At 32.3% G+C, this 25,249-nt stretch overlaps 1 protein-coding gene across 1 annotated transcript in view; it reads left to right on the top strand.

Annotated features, from left to right (window-relative positions):
- Window positions 1–2,732: 2,732 nt before the first annotated feature.
- LOC118198951 (uncharacterized) overlaps window positions 2,733–25,249 on the top strand; it is a 212,922-nt gene continuing 190,405 nt past the window's right edge. The window contains exon 1 of the mRNA XM_085818294.1: window positions 2,733–2,890. The gene's annotated coding sequence lies outside the window, so the exon portion shown is untranslated. The remainder of the gene's footprint in view (window positions 2,891–25,249) is intronic.

The raw sequence follows: 25,249 nt of genomic DNA on the forward strand, positions 1-25,249 counted from the left end.
ACATTATTACATTTATCACCTAATATATTAATCAACACTTCTGATTTTAACTCCACTGGTACACTTTTAGTAGTAAAAGCTTTCTCAAGTGACTGAAAAAACAAATGCATAGCTTCCGGTTTCTGAGGTACAGCTATAGTTAGTGTTTTGACGCTTTTAATAATATCTTCAACACTAGTCTGCGCGTTTCTTCTATCACTCGATAATGATTGTGATTTTAAACTTTCTAATTCAATCTGCTTCTCAATTTGAGCTAATGTAAGACGTTCGATCTCTAACAAATAGTGTTCATTACTTGTTTTAGGCGTCCGATCCTCTGCGATCGACTTGACGACGCCACGAACAAATTCAACGTTCGTTTTGAAAACATCAGAATTTTCGATAATTCTTCTAATTTCAGCTTTTTGAGCATTTTCTGGAACAGTCTGTCCAATTTGTTCCGCAATTACTATTAAATCACTTTTCTTTAAATTATTTAGGAAACTCATTTTAAAAACGAAACAAAAGTATCACTATCTTCAAGAAAGAAATTAAGCAAAGTTTTCACAGTACCTTCTCTGAAGTATCCAAATATCCAAATATCTCGGACAGGGCCCCCAGATTTTCTGTAGTAGGGGAGTTGAAGATGCTAAATAACAGTTCCAACTTTGTTTTCCACACCACAGAACATTTAATAAAGATAATCAGAAAAGGTACAAATTAGATTAAATACAAGTGCCGTTTGATACAAAGAGGATTATGATAGCTTTTACCAGTCTTATCACATAACCGATTAGTGCCTACTCGCATTTGCTGATGTTTTAAACAGTACAGTCCAATTTACCACCTTCGCGTGGAAAACTACAGTTCCTTATTCTACACCTTCACGTGCAGCTCACCACCTTCGCGTGGGATAGCACAAGAGTCTCTCTGTCTATGTCATACTCATCTTTCACCTCGCTGCTGGCGCATCGGTGAGGCCCTCTGGTGGTTGTGTCGCACTTACGGATACTACATACATATATTTATGGATTGGACTGGGTTATTTAATTATGGCACAGCACACGAAGGCTATCTGCCTAAAGGAAGGGATGCCTTTGTGGAGGACTTTCTAAGGGAAACTGGCTCGTATACACGTTACACATGGGGAAAACCACGAAAACGCCCATGCAGCCAGCCCGTTCGCTGGATTCGATCCTCGGACCGAACTACCAGTGTTCAGCGTCTTTACCGCTCGGCCGCTGGTGGGCCACATACATTTATGCAGATTCTTCATTATTTAATTTCCTCAAATACAATAAAGGACGGTAATATTTGGTGGCAACAGTTTGAAAAGTGAAACAGACATTCAGAGTGATTCGACGCAAAATCGCAAAACGAAAACAATAGTCCCTCAGGGACAAAGCCCCTTTGGAGTAATAAAGTACTGGTTGAACTGAAGATCATCTAAGAAAATGGGAGTTCAAAAATACTTCAAAGACCTAATACAAGAACAAACAGAAGGATACTAATGCAAAAGGGTTTTACTTTAAAGGTGGATATATGGTAAGAATTTACAGATGCAATCCCCAAACTTTTGAATTCTACTCTATATAATCTGTCTAAACCAGGAATTAAAACTTTTTATTCCTCACCTTCTCATAGAGGTATTAAAACTGTGTTTCGGCTCAATTAAATAAGTTTGTGCACAAAAGTTATCTTAAATCTATCTTATCAATCCTTCTCTTTTTGATTTCCTAGTTTTTAATTGTACATTCCTGAATGATTATGTAGCCGTCAACACCAAGTAAAAACAGCCACATCCTAGGGAGATTTAGTGACAAGGCTTACTTTCATTATGCATTTCTTTAACCTTAGTATGTGAGCATTTTGCCTTCAGCAAACTTATTTTAAAACTGTAACGAACATTCAGAAGGATAACGAAATTTATGTCCACCGCTCCTAACTATGAAGTATGAGGCAAACATGACAAGTACAATTATATCCTTGGAAATCGGACAATACGAAATGTTTTAGAGTACTGTGCCAAGAAGTATAAATGTTTAGTCAGACAATTTTATTTCTAATTGGACCTTCTTCTTCACCCCCTTTAAAATAATACTGATGTCTTAAATATGTAAAACGAAAGTTCTGAATTCCTTCAGGAACTGCCTACAAAAGAATGTCTTGATACATTTGGAATTGGTGTTACTTTTTATAACGAGTTCAGCTGCTGAAAGTTCGTAAAAATGGCTTTTATACACCTGTATTGATACTTGATCAAAGGATGCTTGCTGCTTTATTAATTGGTAAATTTTACCCTACTCTGTAAAGTAACGCTGCATCTTATGAAGGCTGCAGGTATCAAAACGTTATTTCCCAGTTGTAGGTAGACAAGTAAATGTGCAAGCTAATTAATGGTATGCTCTTGTGGCAAATCCTGTTATGCATGTAAAGCACTTCTTTTGTCCGTTACATTATTAGAACTTCTTTCCGAAAGAAAAGTGAGCTCGCCTACCCTTTTGCAAAGTTGTTACACGCAAAAAAAAAATAATCAAGAAATAAATAAAGTAGTAATGCTTGCACTATAGAAAATTCCGCCGCCGCCGGAAGGCAAAAAATGAGAGTAAAAACGAATTGAAAAACTCAGCGAACGACTGACCGCTGAAGGCGAAAAAAAATCCGTTACGAAACTTAGCGTAGGGAAAAAATCCCACGAAGGGGGAAAAAATTCAAATTACTCGTCCGTCTTGCCGAGGATGGTGGTCGAGAACGCACCTGAGATGAACCACACACGGTTACAGTTCGCGCGAGAGACAGCGTCCGAGCAGTGCACCGGTTTTTGTCTTTCGGTGAGAGTAGTACTTGTTTCAACGGAAAGAGCGGGATGGATTTATTCCACCGGTCGTTTTGAAAGCTTCTGCTGAGAAAGGTGAGTGGTGAAAGCATCTTTTTTTTTTTTCTTTTTTTTTCCCTCCACAAATTACTTTCTTTACTTGTAATTATATATAATGGCATATTTAATTGATTAAAAAAGAATACTTTGTTATCTATTAATTTATATTAAAATTATCTTAAACAAAGTGTCAAAACTGATGGAAAATATATCGAAATTTTTACTACAGAGTTGCAAATCCCAAAAAAGAAATCTTTTTTTTTTCTGAAAAGATACAATACATTTTGTTATAATTTAATGAATTATTTCCAGCCGCTAATAAATGAGTAAATTTGTGAAAGAAACATTTTATGTTTATATTATTCTGAGCAAATTTTAAAGAATAACGACTGCATAAACTAGGTTAAACAGAAAGATTGTTCCTATAAATATTTTGAATTTAATTTTTCTTTCTTTCATTTCGTTCTCCATCCTTTCTCTTTCGCATTACTCTCTTCTTTTTTGACATTTTAAAAATCTGTTGCAGACTATGAAACTGGACAAATTGACTAATTCCGAATAAGTAATGAAACAGGGACTTTTTAAATTTTGAGCAGCAGCTTTATTACATCAAGCTCTGTAGAAAATGCAATAAAAATTGCATTTTATAATACATAGTTTATAATTTAATCTAACTGTATAATGTTAAAAATAATATTGACGATAATATTTTTAAAAATTCTATACATTTTAATATAAAAAATTATTTTTTAAATTCGGATATAAAAAATTATCATAAGTTTTTATATTAATAAGAATCGTAAATTATGTTTCTTTATTATTGCTAATAATCTTACTTTCTTATTATGTTAATCGGATATTATTTTGTCATCTTATAATTATAGTATTATGTTGTTATTATCTTGCTACAACTTCCAGGGAATATTTATCCCTATGTACGCATTTTGGCAGCTTTCATAAATGGACCGAATGTTTACAGTTCGTATTTGCTGGTTACAATCCAAAATAATAACAGTAATTTTAGAAAATTACTTTTATTACACTTTAGAATAAGTTAGGATTATGCATTTTAAATTCGAGCTTTAGAAACATTCTGAAAATTGTTCCTAGAGAAATAAGCTTTGAAATAATTCGAAAGAAGGGAAATGGGAATTATAGTTGATTTTATTGAAGTACGCGGAGCTTACTTGGCTAGCAGAAAAGCCAAGCGCTAGCAGAAATCCGTGTTTAAGTTTTAATTCTCGATGGTATTAAATATTGAGAGTGTGCTGAGCAGAAGCTTATAATAAGTACGGGATTTATGTATATTTTATGTATAGTATGTATCAAATGATTTATTCTTAAAATAAAGTAAGAGATAAGACAGAAAATTGCGAAGAAAAAGAAATCCAAATTACGATATCGAAAAGTAATGTAACGTGTTAATCGTATCGAAAGTTTATAAAATGAATAGCCAAGCTGTGTGCACACAGAAATATTGGTTTATATGGCGAAAATTGCCACGAATGTTATTAGTATCAACGCTTGAAATCAAGAATGATAAAATATGTATTTACTAATCAGCATATTCATATACTGATAACAAAGCAATATTAAAATGATTTTCTTAAGGTGGAAAATAGATATGTTCGCGAGAGAGTATAAGAATATAGCTGTATTAAAATGTACTTATAATATACAAAAGGTGATTTCAAATTTTTCTCAAAGTATAAGCAAATTCCACCTACCTTACCGTGTGCCATTGTGGCGTAATTTGTAGCACCTCCAGTCAATATTCTGAAGATACGAAGTTTGAATCCTGATGAGGGCATCGCTGAATTATACATTTTCCTAGACTTCTTAAAATTATAAATAGGTTTTACATTGAGCACGGATAAAATGTAGCGAACTATAATTCGTTATCACCTGATTTGGCAACTGGGTCCCTTCCATCGCATTCGTCCTTTAAGTGGAGGAGAATACTACAGAATTGTTATGAATTTTTCTTTGCTTCTTGGAAATACTTTCGACATAAGTAGAGACCCTTCATCCGAGTTTTACTGTGTAATTATTTATAGCAGTGTTTCAAAGATCATTCGTCGGTCCTTCCAATGGTTAAGTTCCACAATTTTGTATATATAAAGATTATGCCAGTAGTTCAATTTACTAACCTTACCGGTCCGCAATAAAATACTCAAATATTTTATCGGTCCTACGAATAAATTGTGTTGAGGAACACTGATGTACAGTATTGTATGAAATATTATGAAAAACAACATAGAGCACTTCAAAGTGATGTCGCGATTATTCGCGTGTTTATATTGTTTTCTTGCAGTACATGCAGAACATGCAGTACTTTAAGTTGCTTTCATTATATTTTGTGCAACATTGTAAACTTTAAGTACACTTTTAATGTTTTAATTCGATGCTGAATTTAATTGAGTAGTCAAACTAATCACATGAAACACTAAATGCAGCTACTCATAGCAACTCATTTATACCCTATGATTAGTACACGGTATGAACTTGATTAATTTTATGCAAATGGAATTTATTATTACCTTGTAGGGTTCTATCCTATCTAAATCCAATTTGAATTCCTTTAAAACGAGCTTAGATTGACAAGCGAATTATCCTTCCGTCTTCGAAAGTACTGCAAAGTTCCAAAATGTTTTATAAGTAACCTTTTTATTAAAAGCTTAACATACAAATTAGAAATTGTGTATGTGGGTAGTGGTAGTGGTTGAGGGAAGTGGACAACAAATCTTAAATTTACATATTAAAGTGGATTCATAGTTGGAAACTACGGTACCGGGCGAGTTATAAAACGATGAAAACTATTATTAGTGTTTATTTTCTTTTTGCAGATGGTATTATATGATACAGTTGAATAATACGTTTCCTTCCATGTCCAAATGCAATGTCTGTCACTTTAACCAAGTTTGAAGAACACGTAACAAAGTTTCTCATGTTATTTGTTTGCAAACTTCGGCTTTTAAAATGATCCACGTTATGAATGTTCTTTTGGTACACAATCGATTTTATGTGGCACCAGAGGTAAAAATTCAATGGCATGATGTGTGGTGGACTGTATGGCGACTTCGCCGGACACGTCGACCGATTCAATCCCCAGGAAACTGTTGAGCCAACCATTAACACACTTCAATGCCGTAATGCGGTGATGCCCCGTCTTGGTGGAAGAACTCAGGGAAGTTCACACTTTCGTCCGAAATTGATATAAAGATGTCATTTTTCAAGATACCGAGATAACCCCTCGCGTTGAAAGTTTCTCTCAAAAAAAAGACCAACAATCATGTTACTCTGAATCCTGCAAAAGGCCATGAGTTCTCCATACCTTGAATTTTGCAGTCCTACTGAAATAAGGATGGAACTAACAAAAACAAACGTTCAGTGCCCAAACACTGAACTCTGCCCTACCGTCAGGATCGTCCTCTGTCAGATGCTGCAACATCTGTAGCTCATACGGGCGCCACCTGTTAGCAAAATGCGCATGCGCAAAATGCGAATAACACTGTTGTACACGAGTGCGAATGACACACGAGTAGCCTCAGATCGTTGAAATGTTGTATATGGGACTGCTATAACATGCAGATATGCACCTCGCATTTTGGTTCCAATCGGCCGCACCAGAAGTATATAAATATATGTATAAATGTAAGATAAAAATATGTAAATCAGCTTTATAATTTAATTTAATAATAGCTTCATTCCTCATTTTTAATCTGGGTATTTCCTCTTCATTCTAAAAAAATAATATAATTTCTGGATTGCGTCATTTCTAGATAAATCTATGGCAAACCTTGCCTAACGCTTAATGACGTAGGTGATTCGGAAGTGAAACTTTCCTAACCGAAACCAAAACCTTCCATACTCGATAACTGCGCACTTCTCTTGTATCTCTGTAGCTGCTTGGACGTCATTTCATTTCGCATAAATTAATTATCTAACTCAGTGGTTTAAAAGAAATGTGTTGCCGAAACAAAATATTTTTGTGTTTGGGCAAAGATAGGTGTAGGATATTTAATTTTTAATTGAAACTGGATTTGTTTATTAAAGGGTAACAAACCATGCAATAAAAACAATAAACGCAGTTCTTTACCTTTATTATAATTAATTACTAGTATAGGAAAATGTAATGTTAAATATTTCACTATATTCAAGAAACAAATTTTACACGTAATTTTCTGCTTATATTTGAAAGTTCCTCTTTTATTACTTAATTACTTTATTATTGAGCTATTAAGGTCCCGATTCTCTAGCGACTCGAATAATGCTTTAAATTAAAATGACGAACCAAAGTACCTGTGTCTTGTCCAACGCGCAGTCCTTCTTTTCAATTCCCAAATGATCTCTCTCGAATAATTTTTTGACGCGTTAATATTGATGTTAACTCGCACGCATAGAGCGAACTAAAATTTCTTGTTTAATGATCTTTGTCAGAATTGTTTTTAATTACTCTCATTTTCGAAAACATTACTTAGAAATTACACTTGTAAGTTACATTAATGCCTTAAAACTAAACTCTAAACAGTTCACAGAAATCAAATCATAAAATTAGAACATAATAATAAGTCTTATAACACCGTATAGAGCGCATTACTAGAATCTTAAAATTAGCAGTTTTAAATATATAAAAATACCTTTTTTTAAAATAAAAAATTTAAAACTTAGGATTCCATTTAAAACTGCTTCACAAATCGTTTCTATAAACAGCTTCAAAACAAAGAATAATTTAACTAAACATTTTGATATTACAGTATTTTAGGATAACTGATTTAGTATTTTTGTGTGTTAATAGTCGGTATAAAGTTTGCGCATAAATATCCCAGAAGAGCAAAAAAATGAACCAGAAATTAGGAACTTTTTTTTTACTATTCCAATCAATAACACTTTTTACAACTGATGATATCCGGATTATAAATAGTATAGGAAATACGGAAAAAAAAAATGTATGGCGGCACTTAATATACTTTGTAAACATGAGCATTGATCAGCTGACTGTGTTCACGGCACACATTTTTTTTTTTTTGTCTGCGCCCTTTCTCGCCCGAGATAATGTTTTATCAGTTTCTTATGCAATTGTGGCTGAAAAACAGTGACGAAATCCATGATAAAATATATTAAAAGAATTTGTATTTTTTTTTTTTATTTAGAAATTTTATGCATAAAATTTTATTAATTTCCTTTCAATTTTTCGAACAGTGAGTGTATGTTTTTTCTTAAATCAAAATGATGAAAAATAATTTTTTAAAGTTTCGGGACTTTAATGAACAAATGACTCCCGTTTTTTCCCCCGTAGTATTTTTAATTGAAAAACGTAAGCGCACGTCAGTCACGGCGCTCTAAGATGTCGCATCCCACGCGTCGTTTTGTATTCGTCGTGAATGGCAACGAGGACATGGGATGAAATATGTTTCCCTTTTCAAATGTGAGCGTTGGGGAGGGGACATACTCTGAAATTAATTGAACTCTACGAAGACTCGTTCTGTTTCGTTACATGCATTCAAACTGTGAAAAAAATGGCCGGGTGGGTACTGTAGGAGGGAAGAATAGTAACCTGATTAAAATACTCTTTTCTTTGTTTGATCCCTTTTCCTGATTGACTCAGAGAATGTCGAATTGTCTCATAAAAGGAGTGCCGAAGCTTTTAGTTTTTTTTTTTTTTTTTCTCTTTCACTGTAGGTCTAAGTAGCACGTAAACTATGGATTCTTGGAAGCTTTGTAACTGTAATAAATACAATGTGCAAATTAATCTGAACGTATAGTAAAATAACATAATGTAAATGTAAGATAAAATAAAAAATACTTGTGCCTTTAAATCGTCTTCCACATGTCCGGGCATTGATTTCACCAGCTTTTGACGTATCTAATTAACCCGAGGATTCACCGGAATTTTTTTAGTAAAATCATATTTTTTTCCCATAAAATAAAATTTTTTTAACTAACTTTAAAACTTCGCTTGCTAAATATTTACCAAGACGTATATAAGCAATAACACAAAAGAAAAAAAATAAATATATATTTACTTTGTGTCTGAAATCTAAAGTTTGACGCCCGCAAGACATTTTTGTTAGTTGCACTTTGTAATTCAAAGATATTGGCAGCTAAATATAATATTTGGGACTGATATTTTTTTCAAATAATTCTAATATGTTTAATTAATAACTTCCTTTAATTTAAAATAAAAATTTAAAAAATATGAAAATTTTCTAAGTTTTCAGAGAAAACTTTTTAACTGGGATAAAACTTAAGAATGAATAATGGCAATAAGTTTCATTCTGTTATTTATTAAATATTTCTTCGATACTTGAGTTAAAATACATATGTTCGTATTTAAATAATTATAAATTTTGTATGGAAATGCAAAATTTGTTTCCATAATGTCAGTTAACTGGAAAAACTTTCTCTTAATAAGTTTCAATATTAAATAACTACGCACTTTGCTTCTGCTTCTCAGCGAAGATAGACTGCTGCTTACTGCTTCTCTTTTTACCGCATTGCAATCAAAATTGTGTGGCCACAAATGCCAGATGAAATAAAAAGGAATATTGAATCTGTTTCGTCTGGCTAGTTTTCCGTTCAGTATTGATCAATATTTCTGCAACATCATCACATGTATATCATATCGAACCTTAGCCGGTTCATGTGTATACGAGCCAGTTTCCCTTAGAAAGTCCTCCATGAAGGCATCCCTCACCTTAGGCAGATAGCCCTCGAGGCTTTGCCGTAATCAGCCAGTTCAAACCTCAGCCAGTTCACACCTGATCGGCAGAACTAATGGGTCAGTGAGCCGGTTTATAAAACTGAATTGCAATATATTTATTTATGCAATTTATTGCCACTTAGTAGCTAGTTTAATCGCTTTATTTACGCAGCGAACCAGTTTATGAAGTTTTGGAATCCCATCATTGAATAGGTTAAACCAGGACTGATGACTGGGCTCCCCTTCCCATCATAAGAAAAACATCTTAATCGACAAATGCAACAATCGAATCCCTCTCAACCGGGTCAATACTTGTGCTGCTATCCACAGTTAACTCAAAATCGCAAGAAATCCGAGGGCAGTTAAAGAAACTACAGTATAAAGGAATAATCCATATTATAATTAACGAAAAAAACACTAGCTTTGCATTTTCGAGCATTTTAATCTGTAGGAAAAAACTTTGTATGGTTACGTAAATTAATTCAAAACAAAAAGAATGCATTATAAGTAGCGGAAGAATAAATATTATTAGAAATTAAAAAAAAATAAATGCAATAGCATAATAGCATAAAAGAACCATATTTACTAAGAGAAATTATACAATATCATTATAACTCGAGTAAAATAGACAGGATTTCCTAGCCGTTTTTTAGCTAGCAGATTTCGTCTGCAATCCTTGTTGTTTAACTTACGTATTTTTTTTTTTTTTTTTATTATTATTATTCTTTTCTGTTTTCCCCAGACTTTGTATTGATCTAATGATTTGTGATAGTAATTTTTGCATTGTTCTGAAATGAACAAACTTATGTTATTTTATACAAGACCCGATTAATCCGAAAGCCGGTCTATCCGCCGTTGTTTAATCCGGAGTTTTCGCTACAGCGATTAGATTTGAACTACTCCGTTCATCAATTGTATCAATTCGCCTTTCCGTTAGTATGGATATTCAAAAGGTTCATACGATTTAAATTTTTTGTTATTAATTTAATAACATAATTATAATAATCATAATTTAATTTAAAATATGATTATTATAATTTTTCAATAAATAATATAAGAATAAAAAATCCAAAATTTTTATGCATATTATGCTTAAGAATGTTTTAAATGACACAAAGATTTATGTTTTTGTAGCCTTAAATTAGTAAAAAATAATTTTGTACAATATATGAAATCTAAATTTTTATACGTTCTTCACATCTCTATACTTTATGTTTAGGAAAATGTTTGCTCTTTATAAAAAATAAGTGCAAGGATTCTGACACCGTACAGCAAACACTGATCGATTAATATTTGATATTAAATTCGGGAAACATATTTAGGGGCCGTACACAAATTGAAGATCTAAATGTTTGCATTTGTGAACTAAAATTATTTTTTATATAAAAGTTTCTGATAATAAAAAAATACACGAAGTGCATTTCTGTTCACTTTATTGCGAAAAATATTGATCAATATATTTTTTTTTCAAAGTAGAGATCGTATTTAGAGAATCTTTTAGAATTCGTATTCTTGAAAATACTGGCAGGCATCCGTATCGACGCAGAATCAACTTGGTAGCATTAATTAAAAAGGAAAAATTTTATACTTTAATGAATTTTTACATAATTACCGATTATGATTCTTAAATAATAAAACTTCACAATAATATTAATAACGTATTTTAGACTTTGAAAATTTATGAATTACTTGTGTGAACATTCATTCGCCTACCAAATTGAACAAAATTTTAAACTAAAGACACTAGTCATTCATAAAAAAATATGACTGAATACTAAACGGAAAAAATCAAGTTCAAATTCTCCTAATTTATTTTTAACCGACTATTCAATGCAAATTGAATATGACGTCAACTATGACAAATTTCGAAATTAAATATCCCGGTTAATGTTTTTGTACGAGTGTACCTTTTATAACGAGTACAAAATTTTCCCATGTATAAGGAAGGATACGGGCAGCAGGATCATCTAAAATGTTAAATTTCGTATATTATATAAAATTATTTTTTTTAAGCTTAAAAGTATGGAAACATGAATATTTGCTTCATTTAAAACATTTTTGTTACTGAAAGTACCGTATTTCCTCGCGTATCCCCCTTTCTTTTACTAATTTTACCCTAAAAAATCGAGAGGAGAAAGTATGCGAATAATTTCATTTCCGAAGGACGCGGTTATAGAAAGAACGTAACGAATGAAAAGGAATCGTGGATAAACTACAGGTAATTAACAAATTTAGAGTTGGACGATACTCTCCGGAACCGATTCAAAGAACCAATTCACTTTACGGAACAAATGATAAGCTCTCCGGCGAAAACGGAACAGCAGTCCATTAAGAATTCACTGAGGGCTGTTGTTAGGAAACGTGCCAAAATTCGTAAAATTTGATTCGTAATTAAAAAATTTTATTCCTCTTAATGTAGAGAAGTACTATTATTTACCGGAAACATCTCTGACCAACTTTTTATGTGTTTATGGTTGTTACGCATGTATACATATGTGCTTTTGGTTTGCTTCTGTTTAGTATTTAAAAGCAAAACATTAAACAAACCAACGCATCTCAGCGAAACTGACCACCCCTGTTTGCAAATGGATGAAGGGTTCCCCCTATCTGGTAGTGCGATGATCTGTATTTACTTATTTTACTAACGTCTTGTAATCAAGAGCTGCGGATTTATCTTTAAGCTTCTTTAGAATTAGTATATATTTATAAACATGAATTTTTCTATCTAATGTATTTTTTAAAGGTTGCAGAACAAAATGTGGATCCTACCGAACAGAAGAATAGTATCATATGGTCATATGGTCAAATTAGAAATTTGGTATCATATGGTCAAATTAGATAAAAGAAAATAATAATAATAAATAAAAAAAAAAAAAAAAAAGGAAAATGCCGGTATTTTCAGCAGACAATTTTCTGCTCTTTGGGATCTGCCTCCAAACTAAAAATTTGTTTTTACTCTGTGTTTTGTAGTAGCAACAAAATATCAATTACAGTAATTAAATAATGTAATCTTTAGCAAAAGTGAGTTCATTTTAATTATTCTTTTAACTTATAGCATTTTTCATTTTTTATACCCGAATTGTATTGTTGCTCTATGTGGAAAGTGGTTTTTTTTTTTTTTTTTTTTTCTCCTTAAGAGAATCTCAAAAGTATAGTTGAAAGAAATCAGCCCAAGGAGTGAGCAGTTTGGTTGAGTTGATTTCAGCGATCCCATTCCTTGTTCAATTATTTCTGCTTTCCCCCATCTTTGTATACCGCTCTTGATCCAAGCCAGTTCCGAGCGCAGTCATTAAAGTCATTGTTAGTTAGCGGTGAATCGATAAAAAGAACTGATTTACTTCAGTGAGCGAACGGCTCCGATCTGATCCCTTAAAGGAGCGGTTTGGCCATCTCTAATCAAAAGATTATTTATTTAAAAAACCTTACATTCTCATAAGAATACATAGTAATGTTAATTGAAGCTCGCCGCCTCTTATTGTTGTCTTTGCTACTCCTTACTTCTTATTTCCTCAAATCTTCCAAAAATAATTAGAGAAGGTGAGTGTGCTGCTAACTCAGCGAAATCGCAGATTGAATGTCAGTTCGTATTTGCTTCGCTGTGATAGGTCAGTTCTTATATAAGCAGACATAAAGTACAACTTTTCGAAGGGAAACGTTCGCCGTGACCTTCGCAAGTAGGTTCGCATGGGTTTGTGTTTGTTAGTACGGCGAAAGCAATCACTATGTGGACGAACCTGTTTTACAATTTAAGGAAGCTCGTTCTCCAAACTCATTAAAGATAGGGAAATCCAGCGATTTTATTATTATTATTATTTTTTTTTAATTTTTAGAACTTAGCACTAAAAGGCTAAGGGGAAAAACACTAAAAAAAAGCTAAGGGCAGTACTAAAAGGCTAAGGAAAAAACAGGCGAGGAAGTACTATGCCTACGACCAACAACTTCGGAAATAAATTTTGTGAAAACGGTATATGTATTTAATATAGCTTCTGAAAGAATTCTGCTGGAACCGCCTTGAATATCACTAATTTTTCGAATGGGGAAAAGAGTGCAAGTAAAAGCACTTTTAACGCTGCCAGTTTTAAATAGTTAAAGATGAAAATAAGCTGAGACGTTTTCTGAAAATTCTTACCGTTAAATGACAAATCAATTACGCATTGAACTATAAATTACTTTTTTGTTTCGATCTTCGTATGCTCACTCTGTTGTCCTATTAATCTTTTTTAGTTCAACTTCAAATCTGACTCGACAGCACACATCGCTTGCCAAGCCCATCGTGAAGCTTCATGCGACACTATTTTTACATCGAATCACATCACATTAGGGTGTGATCTCGCTATTTCTTACGTAATGGCTTGGCGTTTTCTATCACAAATGTGTTTTCCTTTATTGGTGACTCTTCCCGTTCCGAGATAGGCATCAGTTCATTGAAAATAGTAAAGAAATTTGCATAGAATGTTGCCGTAAGCTGTGTTCAAATCTCACTTCTGGGAGGCGGTTTTGGAAATACACTTAATTTTTTTATTTTATTTTATTATTTTTTTTTTATTTTAAAGCACCAGGGTTACTGTTTGTGTAGGCCTTCTCTTGTTAGTTCGAATCACTTGTTTGTCTGTAACAGGTTTCAAATAAAATTAAATGTGAATGTTAATGCTATCGAAATAGTATTATTTTTAAAAGAAAAGGTACAGTGAATGTAAAAAATGTATGGCAACATTTAACACGCTATGCGGAGTTCTAAACATATCCAGTTTTTAAATATTATGCAGTTTTTAAATATTTCATGACTTTGCTGTTGAATTTAATATCATGTAAATGCGTTGTGACATTTAATAAATAAAGTTAAAAAGAACAAGATAAAGGCTGTATAAGTAATTTTACTAAAAAGCTGAACTCTAAGAAAAGACTGAAAAACAATTTTTTAAATGTAGGGCAGCATTTAAGAAAAACTTGTGGATGTCTTCGGATTGAACGGCGCAGTCACAAAGGTGCCTGTGCCCGAGGCACTATTTTTGTGGAATAATTTATTTTTTCAAACCATGTCAGTTCAAAGATTGTCTATCATGGTAAGTTGTTAAGTGCGAGAAGTTTCCATAATTTATATTTCCGGAGTAGACCATTGTAGATGAATTTTGTAAAAAGAATTATTTAATCTCTTGTTTAATTTATCTTAATATGTATGCTGCATTTAATCTTAATGTGTAAAATTGATTTTGTACTTCTAATTCAATAATTATTTTAGAAGTTTTAAATAAAAACTTATTTTCTCAAAACTTTTTTTATTGCGAATCCAAAACGCTGATACGCGTATCAGTCGTATTTGTTGTTATGTATAATAAATGCGTCATCCTACTTTAAAAATAGGAAGCATTAAATGTTGTGTCCTATATACGTAAAAGTTATTTAGTTGCCAATAAATTTTTCTTTTATTGTTATTTATCTGTGGGCGTATTTGTCCACTTTTGAATTTTGTATGGCAGAAAAAAATTCTCCTGAGACAAAAAGAAACTAGTTAGAGTAACGTATACATGAGCTAGACCTCATAGTGTTGCCCAGGTTTCTTTCATAACTGGCGTATTTAAGATATTTTTCATTATTTTTTTTATTTTAATTCATTTGAAAATAAAAAAAATAGGTTTCGGTTTTGATTCATTGGAAACACTAAAACAATGAGTTCTTATTTCAGTTGTTTTCTAAATAATCAATCATCTATCTAACTAGCTATACTTTTTTTTTAGCATAAACGAAAGAAATAGAACCAGCTTATTAGTGGATAGGTCGATGCAACTTTTGCCTTATTGTTCGAATTTTCCTCTTCGATATCGTTAACCCTTGCATTTTTCGCAATCCAGAAAGCAAGTTTTTATTTTGCAGGATAAAGAGCTTTTAGAACTGCAATTATTTAACGATCAATCATAGTATCGCATACCTGAGCGTGGTTACTTCGTTTCTTGCTTGATTGTGAATGTGGTCTTCGAAATACTTACCAAAAGTTTCTGTGTGCTTCTTTTGCTGAAATATTATACTTACATGAGCCATTTGTCTCAAAGACTCACGGGCCATTCATCAGCTTTAGTGTCAAGTACTTTAAGGTTTTTCATTGCATCAAATTCACATCTTTCGAATCAGCTGCTTTTACAAATGAATATTGCAAAATAGAAGGAAAGCTTTTTCAAAGGGATATCATTTTGAAGGACTTGGAAATGTATAAATAAGTCATTTTGTACGCTGGTACGTTTTTAAATAATAATCGGGTTACATGTATAGTATAGTCTTTCATGTTTCTGAATCGAGATTTAGGTAGAATGCCTTCATGAATGAATTTCTAAGGAACGTTTTTCATTACGAAGAACCATCAGAATTAATTTATGTAATAATAGTAATCATACGGGCGCAGCTCGGCCCATCTAACAACAATAAGCCCGTTCTATGGCCATAAACGAATTGGCTAAAAAATAATTAAATAAATAAACAAAAGGAAACAAGCACTGAACACAAACAACAATCAGACACTAACCCCAATGGCTCGCGATTCAAACTGACAACAGCCATGACTTACGTGAAAATTTTCTTTGACATTTTCAAATTCAATAGAAGTTTCTTAAAATTGAATTTATCATTAACAAGACTATACGTATCTCACACTCCCTGGCTGGACGCCTGAACGAAGTGTACTTTACCAAGGATATTCGTCACAGGTCGGCACAGATTAAGCACACGTCGTAGTCTTGAAGGCCAAATTTTTTCAAATATGCTGGATACCAATCATGGCCGGTGAAGATTTCATTTAACTCGATATTCAGACACATTTGTTTTCTTAAAGTTATGTTCTCCAAATAACCAGTTTTCTTTTCCGACGCGTACCATTGCCCTTTCCAGCTACTTAGTTGAGTAATGCAGTTCTTAAAAATATTTTTTATACTTTTAAATCTGGTTGATTTAAATAAAAATGCATTTAAATCATGAGCTGTCTGATTAGAAATATTAAGTATTTTTATGGCATGGCTGTAGCTGAACTCATTAAAATCTTTATACACTTTTTGCTGATGTTAGGTCATGAAGATCAGAAGCTTTGCATTAAGCATGATCATTGATATTTTAGGGTTTTTTGCGTTTTTATGTGTAGGTTCTACATGAATGAGTGGTGAGGTTTCATGAGGTTTCTGTGAAATATGCGTTATGTGTGATGAATTGAGAGTGCTTTAATTTTTTTTATTCAGTTTAGGAAAACATTGCGCTATGCGCTGTATTCCATGAAGTTTATTGCCATCAGAAGTCCATTTTACGCAGTAATAGACAGTCAGGTCTAAATCAAATGTGTTTGACATCGTGCATAATCTGTATAAAATTGAACATTGAATCTAGTGGAACCTCAGAATTACATACGATATGTCATGTATATCCTCTTGCAGTATGCGTATAACGCTGGAGCGAGGTACACCAAAGTCGTGTTCGATTGTTGTGATCCTTGTTCCCGGATTCTTGTCAATCGAAGTGGCTGGTTACTCAGAAGGCTCCAGTTTCACTTAAACTGTTATGCAATTGTCCGAACAATCAATGATTTGATAGATGTCTGTTTGGAAAGCGCTCTCGGTACATGCGTTACGCGGCTTGTCCATTTCCATCCACTTCCTCATAAACGTAACGAATATCGGCCGATTATCCGTTACTGAGCCGATGCATGAACTTCTGCAGGATCCTCGCTTAAAACGATCCCGGTTTCCGCTCTCCAATACGCTTGCGAACATCACCCTATAGCAGCGTATAGTGACGGTATCGGACACAACTTTCTATGTAAAGTTTGTTCATCATGGTCTTGAGATACCAGTACTTAAAAGTTTGTAACTGACCTTTTGGGACTCTCTGTATATTGCATCATTTCATAAACCTATTATATCTGTACCGGCATGTCACTGTAAAAGATTTCAAAAGAACATTTATTTTTTCTAATAACACCAATAGAGACGTAAATGATATTGTGTAAGAAAGGCTTCGTCTATGAATCGAATACCGTTACAGGGATTGAAGATAATTTGAGAGAAGATGAAGGATACGAACTTGATGACTGGGTCAAAAACTGATTTTTAAAGACATATGACATTGTTTGTTTTAAATTAGTGTTTAAAGGACACACATTTATTACGTTTACCTCAAATATTAGGTAACTTAATTTATCTTTCTTAGAGAATGTCCTCAGCATATCAAGTGCTTTAACTCTGCAAACTTCTTTTTGTACTGACTTATTAATTAATTGTTCTTTTCCTTCTATTTTAAAATTGCTTCACGAAAGCTTCTCTCAGACAAACAGCCCTAGTGTGCTTAGGCATGCTCAATTAATTCGATAACTAGTAATGAAAACAGTTAATGTAGTTCTTAGTACCAAACATGAAATATACTCAAGTCTCTGTTCGAACTATATATACTCCTATATATATTTAAACAAATTTAAATTTAAATTTTAACAAACACGTATGTATAAAAGTAAAAAAGCAAATTTAAAGCCTAAAAAAGAAAAAAAGCCAAAAAAATTTCTTAAAAAATTTTTAAAAAATGTGCAAACATATAAAAGATTTAATTCTCGAACTAATCTACTATATCATTTAAATTTAGAAGCATAAGCAAATCAAGTGCAAAAACAATCCATGAAAATAAATTCACTAATTTAGCAAATTAAAATTAAACTAAACAATTTTTTAAAAAATTCATAAGTGAATGACTGTTGAGTAGGCAGGAGACAGACTTATCAATGGGAAGTTGCCTCCAAACCTAACTCTCCAATCATTCGATTCGTGTTTCGTCATTCATGCAGGCAAGGGTAAAAGTCAAAACCAAAAGTAAAAAGTAAAAAGAAATACCAATAAAGTGGTATCCTTAGAAATTAACACCCAAGAATTAAATTCAAGAACAAAGTTCCAAAAGGAAAATACCAATGAAGTCCCCTTAGAAACAAGCAAGTAAAGTCAAGTACAAAATTAAATTTTTTTAAAAAAATTAAATTTCTTAAAAAACTAATTTTTTATAAAAAATAAAAAACAAATTAATTTTTTATAAAAAATAAAAAACAAACTAGAAACCAATGTATCCTAGAAACCCTCGTCTACAGAAACCTCCCCGACACGAATATGCATATCAATAAAAAGAAACTAAAAAAGAATTAGACATAATCCATATAAACCAATAAGAAACAAAAAGAACTAATTCACAATTTTTAAAAAACAAATATATATTTAAAAATATAATTTCATATTTAGCAAATAGTTAAATACTACATAATTTTTTTTTAAATACTTAAAGCAAGTAAATAGTAAGTTTTAATTCTAACTTACCTACTATATGAGTGTTGGGGTCTGCAAAAGTGTTGTTAAAGAGAAGTAAGTGTGTTCTTCAAATTATATAGATGGCGCTTATGTAGGTAAAGTTGAGTGTCAAGCTGCTATCTTTGTAATATATAATAATATATACTCCTATATATACTATATATACTCCTGGTATATACTATACTCCTGTATATATTTGTAATATATACTCCTATATATACATATATACAAGAAAAATAAAGAATATGTAAAAGATTAAATTAGCAGTGTAAATTAATTTCCCTTCTCTATTCTAAAAATAGCAACATCTATTTCCACTGCGTCATTTCGAGAAAAATCCATATCATATGTCCCTTGCGTAATTCTGGTGATGTAAATTGAACTAAAACTCAAGCAGCCAATAATAATTTTACAGCAATATTAACTATCCAATCAAAATGCTTTGAGAACCCAAACTAACTCAGTTTGACTTCAGATTTCATCCTGAACATTACGCACTTTCTGTCTACGCTTTGCCTTAGCTGGACTGCAGTCTGTCTGCTTCTTATTTTTTGCTGCAAATCTATCAAAAATGTAAGCCGTTCGAAACAGCCACATTTAATGTGCCGACTTGTGTGTAGCCGCAACATATTGCTGAAAATAAAACTGAAGATTTAATCTGCCTTCGCCTTCAATTTCCTAACCATTATGGATCAACACTTCTACGCCATCAAAATTCCTGCTCCTGAATTTATTACATATATATAGAGAGAGATAGATACCATTTTACATCTATATGTATACTCGTACATATATAGATGTAAAATATAAGAAATACGATGGCTTTGCTCTACGTGAACAGGCAACTTCTAATTTATTTTCCGCAATTTCGGGATCTTCTCCCTAAACCAGTACTTTCGAGAACATTCTGACATTTTATGTAACTATTAGTATGAATACAGAGTTCGCGCCCTTTTTCGTCAGACTGCTTCATACTATCACTGCTAGACTCTGCGCTGCTCTGTCCATTACTCTTCCTTTTGTTAGAATAGTTATGACGTCAAAATCCTAAGTTTAACCGTATTTTAATTTAAACCATTATTAGATATGTAATTTGGAGAATTTCATCTAAAGTAAAAATGATTCATTTGAATTGAATAAAGATGTGTCATCAAAACAACTAACTTCTTTTTGTCGTTGTTGAATACCGCCTTACACTCAGCCACAACAATACCAGGTCTCTGATGCCAAGCTTCGTCATTCCTGTGCCTGCCTACCACAATATTATATACATACATATATATAAATTAAGCAGTAACTTATAAATGTAAGTTTAGAACTTTTTCTTTCATTGTGTTAAAATACAATATATAATTAATATTTTAAAATGTATTCCTTTATAATCATAATTTGTCTCTGCCTGACTGAATAGTTAAAGTCAATACAAAGCTTATCAAATCTGTCAATCAGAGGTAACTAGAGCGCCTCTGAAACGTATGGACAAAAGACAATAGTTAATACGCGATCCAATTAAAGATGTCTGTAATGTCCTTCGGTCATTACAGGTCGCTGACCAATTAGGCTTTCCCTGGGAAACTAGCCTCGAGTGTGACCCTTTAGCCCATCGATCTTGTGATACGTGTCAACGCTAAGCTATTACCATCACCTGACATTTGGCGATCTTGTACCGCGGAAGATAAGGTTGAAATTCAGTGTGAAATCCATAAGCAAAGCTTCCACCCACTTTTGCTGGAGGTCAGGTTTCCAAGTCGGATCGTTTCTTTCATTTACATTGAAAAGCAAACTGAATCCTGTGGCAGGGACACTAAGCAATTAAGAGAGATGCCACAATCTGAATGATCGATTGCATCTACCAGCGACACCTACTTTGATGAAAAATAACTAAAACGAGCTCCCATGTTCTCTCAGCTAAGAGAAGGAACTCTTATCTCTTTTCTGCTGAATGACATTAGAGTGGTCAACCCTTATTGAACGTCGTGCGAAACGAAGAAAAAGTGCGTAAGAGTTAAAGAAAGCCAAAGAAGAAAACTTCTCAGGATGAGAGAGAAAAGGACATACACCGTCTCCACAAAATTATTTACCGGGCCTTTATTTTCGAAATCATTGGTCTTAGACATATGCTCCTAGTACAGAAATATTTTAAATGACGCAAAGAATCGTGTTTTCGTATTTTTAAATTAAATAAAATAATAATTTTGCATAAAATGCCAAATTTTTTATACCTTCCTCCAGTCCGTGTATTTAAGTTTAGGAAAATTTTGTACTCGTTAAAAAAATAAAATACAAAAAGTTTAACTCCCATACGACAAAAATTTATTGAGTTATTTAATTCCAAAATTTGCGATTTTTGACGTCATATTCAGTTTCCATTCAGGACTCGGTTAATAAATAAATAAATTAGAATAATTCGAGGTTGATTTTTCTCCCTTAAATGCCATTCAATGATACTATTTTCTGATTTACTTCTTTTTATTTATATTTTATTACATTAGGTATGCCGCAAGAATTTTTGCACAAGTATTTTATGAGTTTTTAAAGCATAAAATTAGGTTTTTAATATTTTCATCAAGTTTTATTAATTTAGAATCATAATCTGATAATCGTAAAAAATTCATTAAAGTATAAATATTTTTCATTCTGAATTAGCGTTAACAAACTGGCTATGTTGGCAGTACGGATACCAGTGTTTTCTAAATACAAATTCTATAAGATTCTCTGAAAAAATTCTCCACTTTGTAAAAAATTACGTTGATCAATAATTTTCACAATAATCTGCATAGAAATGCTCTTCACATAATCTTTTAATAACAGATATCTTTTTACTAAATTTTAGTTTACAAATGCAAACATTTAGCTCTTTATATCGAGTACGGCTCCCGAATATCATTCCCGATTTTAATATCAAATATGTGAATCAATGTATGTCGCACTGGAGTCACATTTTTCTTGTTTTGTTTTTTTATAACGAGTACAAGTTTTTCTTAAATATAAGTATAGTGACTGGAGAAACGTGTAAAAAGTTATATTTCGTAATTTAAATATATATATATATATTATATATATTTCAACTTAAAAATGCCAGAACACGAATATTTGTGTCAGTTAAAACATTCTTGAGACTGGAAGTTATGCGGTTGCAACGGGGTTGAGAAAATAAAAGCGGAGTAAGGGGTTTCTGTAAGCACTATGTATAATATTCTCGCGTTTCATTCTTAGCGAAGATGTCTAGCAAGAAGATCGCTATTGTAAATTATGTATGATTCTGAAATTGATACTATGTACTGTAATGTATTTTGCAGTAATTGACAAAATAACAGATAATTTTCTTAGTAAAACATAAATTTTATTTTTAGTTTACGGAGATAGATAATTTGAATACAGTCTTTTAGTTACAAATTTTTCATGTATCTACTAGCTAGTAAAACTTTAGAATTCTAATTTTAAACAATTTGTTACGTTGCTGAGCAACGATTACATTATACAAATATGGCGTTGCCACTTCAATAATAAATATAGTTATTTGTTAAATAACAAGATACTACAGTACTAATTCTACTTTAATGTGAACTTTGTAAATATAGCTATTATTTGTTCTTCAGTTTCCATAAGGCAAACAAATGATCTCGAGAGGATGGGGAGTATCATCAGGCAGATGAAATATATTTCTTAAGAAATTTTGTAATTAAAACTTGAATATTTTTTTTTTTTTTTTTTTTTTTTTTTGTTCAAGATGCATTTGTTTCTCTTAACGAATAATGAATGCGAAGGTGGTCTTCAGTGTTTTAGTTACATTAATTAATGCTTTTATAATGAGTTTTATATGAAGGAAGGTTGCTGCTGATCAATGCCTAATTGGAAGTTTGCACATTAATTAATGTTTTGAATGCCGACATGATGTTACAAAAAATTCAACCTATCAATGAATCATATTTATTTAGTATTAAATAAATGATTGCTTAATTAAAGGTATATATATATATATATTAACAATGAGGGAGGATTATGATGTTTATACTTACATATATTGTCCACAGCAGTGAATAAAATGGTGATATCTTTGCTTTCGGTTGATTCTATATCCTTTAACTACAAGGTGCACCAATAAAGTAACTGAAAAATTAAAAGACCATAAACTGATTATTATTTCGCTTGCATATAAAAACGCCGGAATCATTTTCATTTTATGAGATAACATTGCAAAAAAAAAAAAAAAAAAAAAAAAAAAAAAACCTGTTTCGAGATGGAACAACGCTGCAACATTAAGTTTTGTTACAAATTAGGTAAATATGCTGCCGAAATCATAGTTAGTTCGAATAGTATGTGATAATGCATCATTATCAAGAACACAAGTGTATGAGTGTTACAACCGCTTAAAATGCGAAAGCGAAAGCATTGAAGGCAATGCAAAGATAGGGCGCCCTTCAAAAAACCAGAAAAATGGGAGGAAAATTCATTCTTTGGTAAAAGATGATAGACGTGTAACAACTCAGCAACTTTCAGACATGCTTGGGATAAGCAATGAAAGCTGTATGTTGACTTTAATTGAAAATCTGAAAATGAGGAAAGTTTGTACTTCGGATTTTGGCAGAATAGCAAAAAGAAGAAAAGCTTTCTATGAAGACTTGCTTATTACTAAACAGCACAATTTTTTAAAGTGTATAATAGAGGAAGATGAGACCTGGTGTCTACAATATGACCCATAAACAAAAAGACAAAATGTACAGTGGGAAGAACCGCGTTCTAAAAAAGGGGGGACACAAATAATAATTTTTTAGTTAATAAAAGATAATTTTAAAAAAATGTTTGCTCTCGAATCTGGATAATCATTTTCATTTCTTATGCAATGCTTTCAGCTATATATGTAAAAGACGGTGCATGTGCTTGTTCTCCTTCAAAATGGCACACTGAATGGGCATTAAAAAATATATATATCTTTTTATCTTTTGGAACATAAATTCGATTTAGCGGACTTCCGGTCATATAGGACGCCGCTTATTCTCTGAATAAACTATTAAGTCAAGGGTTAGTTATCGGTATTCAAATAATTGAACTTTTTTCCGTTTTTAACAAAGAATGTCACCAATGGCGAAATAAAAAATTAAAACATTCTTTAGAAACAAAAGCAGACTACGATAGGAAAAGAAAGAATTGTAATCGAAACTTCGTTATCAGCTTGCAAGCAGGCATCCGTTTTAAACTTTTAGTTTTTGCCCCGAAAATGTTGGGCATTATGGGAAAAGAAATAAATTGTGTGTGAATCCAACGAAATCAAGTAAAAATAAATTGTTTTCTCTCCCACCTTTTTTTTAGAAAGACACAGCAAATCTTAGTTTCTTTAAAATTAGAGTTAGGTGGAATTGCTTTGTTACTAATAACCCCTCCCTCCCAAAAGGAAGTTAAAATTGTTAAAGCAAACTCAATATTTTTATTTACTTAACTATTATCTACCTTCCGTTGTTTGAACTGAAATAATTTTGCTAAGTTAATGTAAACATTCATGAGGATACTTTGCTTAAAATATCTGGTGTTTTGTATAGATGGAACTGGAGAGCTGTTTTATATAAGTATAGAAATGCTTAAACATGCGAGCAATTCTAATTTTGAGATTTTAGTGTGCAGATTTTTATCTTAGGGAAGATAGCGTGCATGTAATTAATTATAGAGATGTCTTCAGTATCATTCCTAGCTCGAAAACGGGGCAGTTGGGTTGTGATTTAACCCAATCTTAAAGGACTCAGTTCTTCTTAGGAAGTCCTATATGAAGGTATCCCTTTTAAAGTAGTCTTGCACGGTTTTGCTGTAATAAGTTAGTTATTCGTTTATTCCTTAAACATTTACACAAAATATTAAGTACATGCATGCTCCTTATGAATTTTCATTTCCAAAAGCATCCCTACTTTTAGGCAGATAGCCTTAGTCTCGTTTGCCGTAATTAGTCACTCGAGTGTAATTCGATCTACAGATTTGAAAACGAGTCTCATAGTTGCTGTGAGACACGTTTACAGTAAAGACTCTCATAGTTACTTTTTAAATGCAGCTCCGATTTAGGGCTCATCTTTCGGCGAACGGCCTAATTGTATGAACGCTTCGTGGTTTTCTTAAACAACACGAATGCGAGCCAGTTTGCCTTAAAAATTCCATCCATGAAGACATCTCATCCCTCAGACAAATAGCCATAATGTGCTTCGCCCTAATTTAATAATTTAACTCAGTAGCTCTGGTCTGAGTAATTATCCCATTTATTTATATCTGAAGCGGATTGTAGGAGAGAAAAAGTTGGTTTATTTGATAACCGCAAAGCACGAGAAGAACTATCTACGCGAAGAAGAGAATGCTTTCGTGGAGGGTTTTCTAAACGAAATAATTCGTATCCATGTT

Source organism: Stegodyphus dumicola, chromosome 6 (assembly GCF_044657685.1).
Source record: "Stegodyphus dumicola isolate Sdum_Otavi_A_Nest chromosome 6, ASM4465768v1".
Classification (NCBI taxonomy): Eukaryota; Metazoa; Arthropoda; class Arachnida; order Araneae; family Eresidae; genus Stegodyphus; species Stegodyphus dumicola.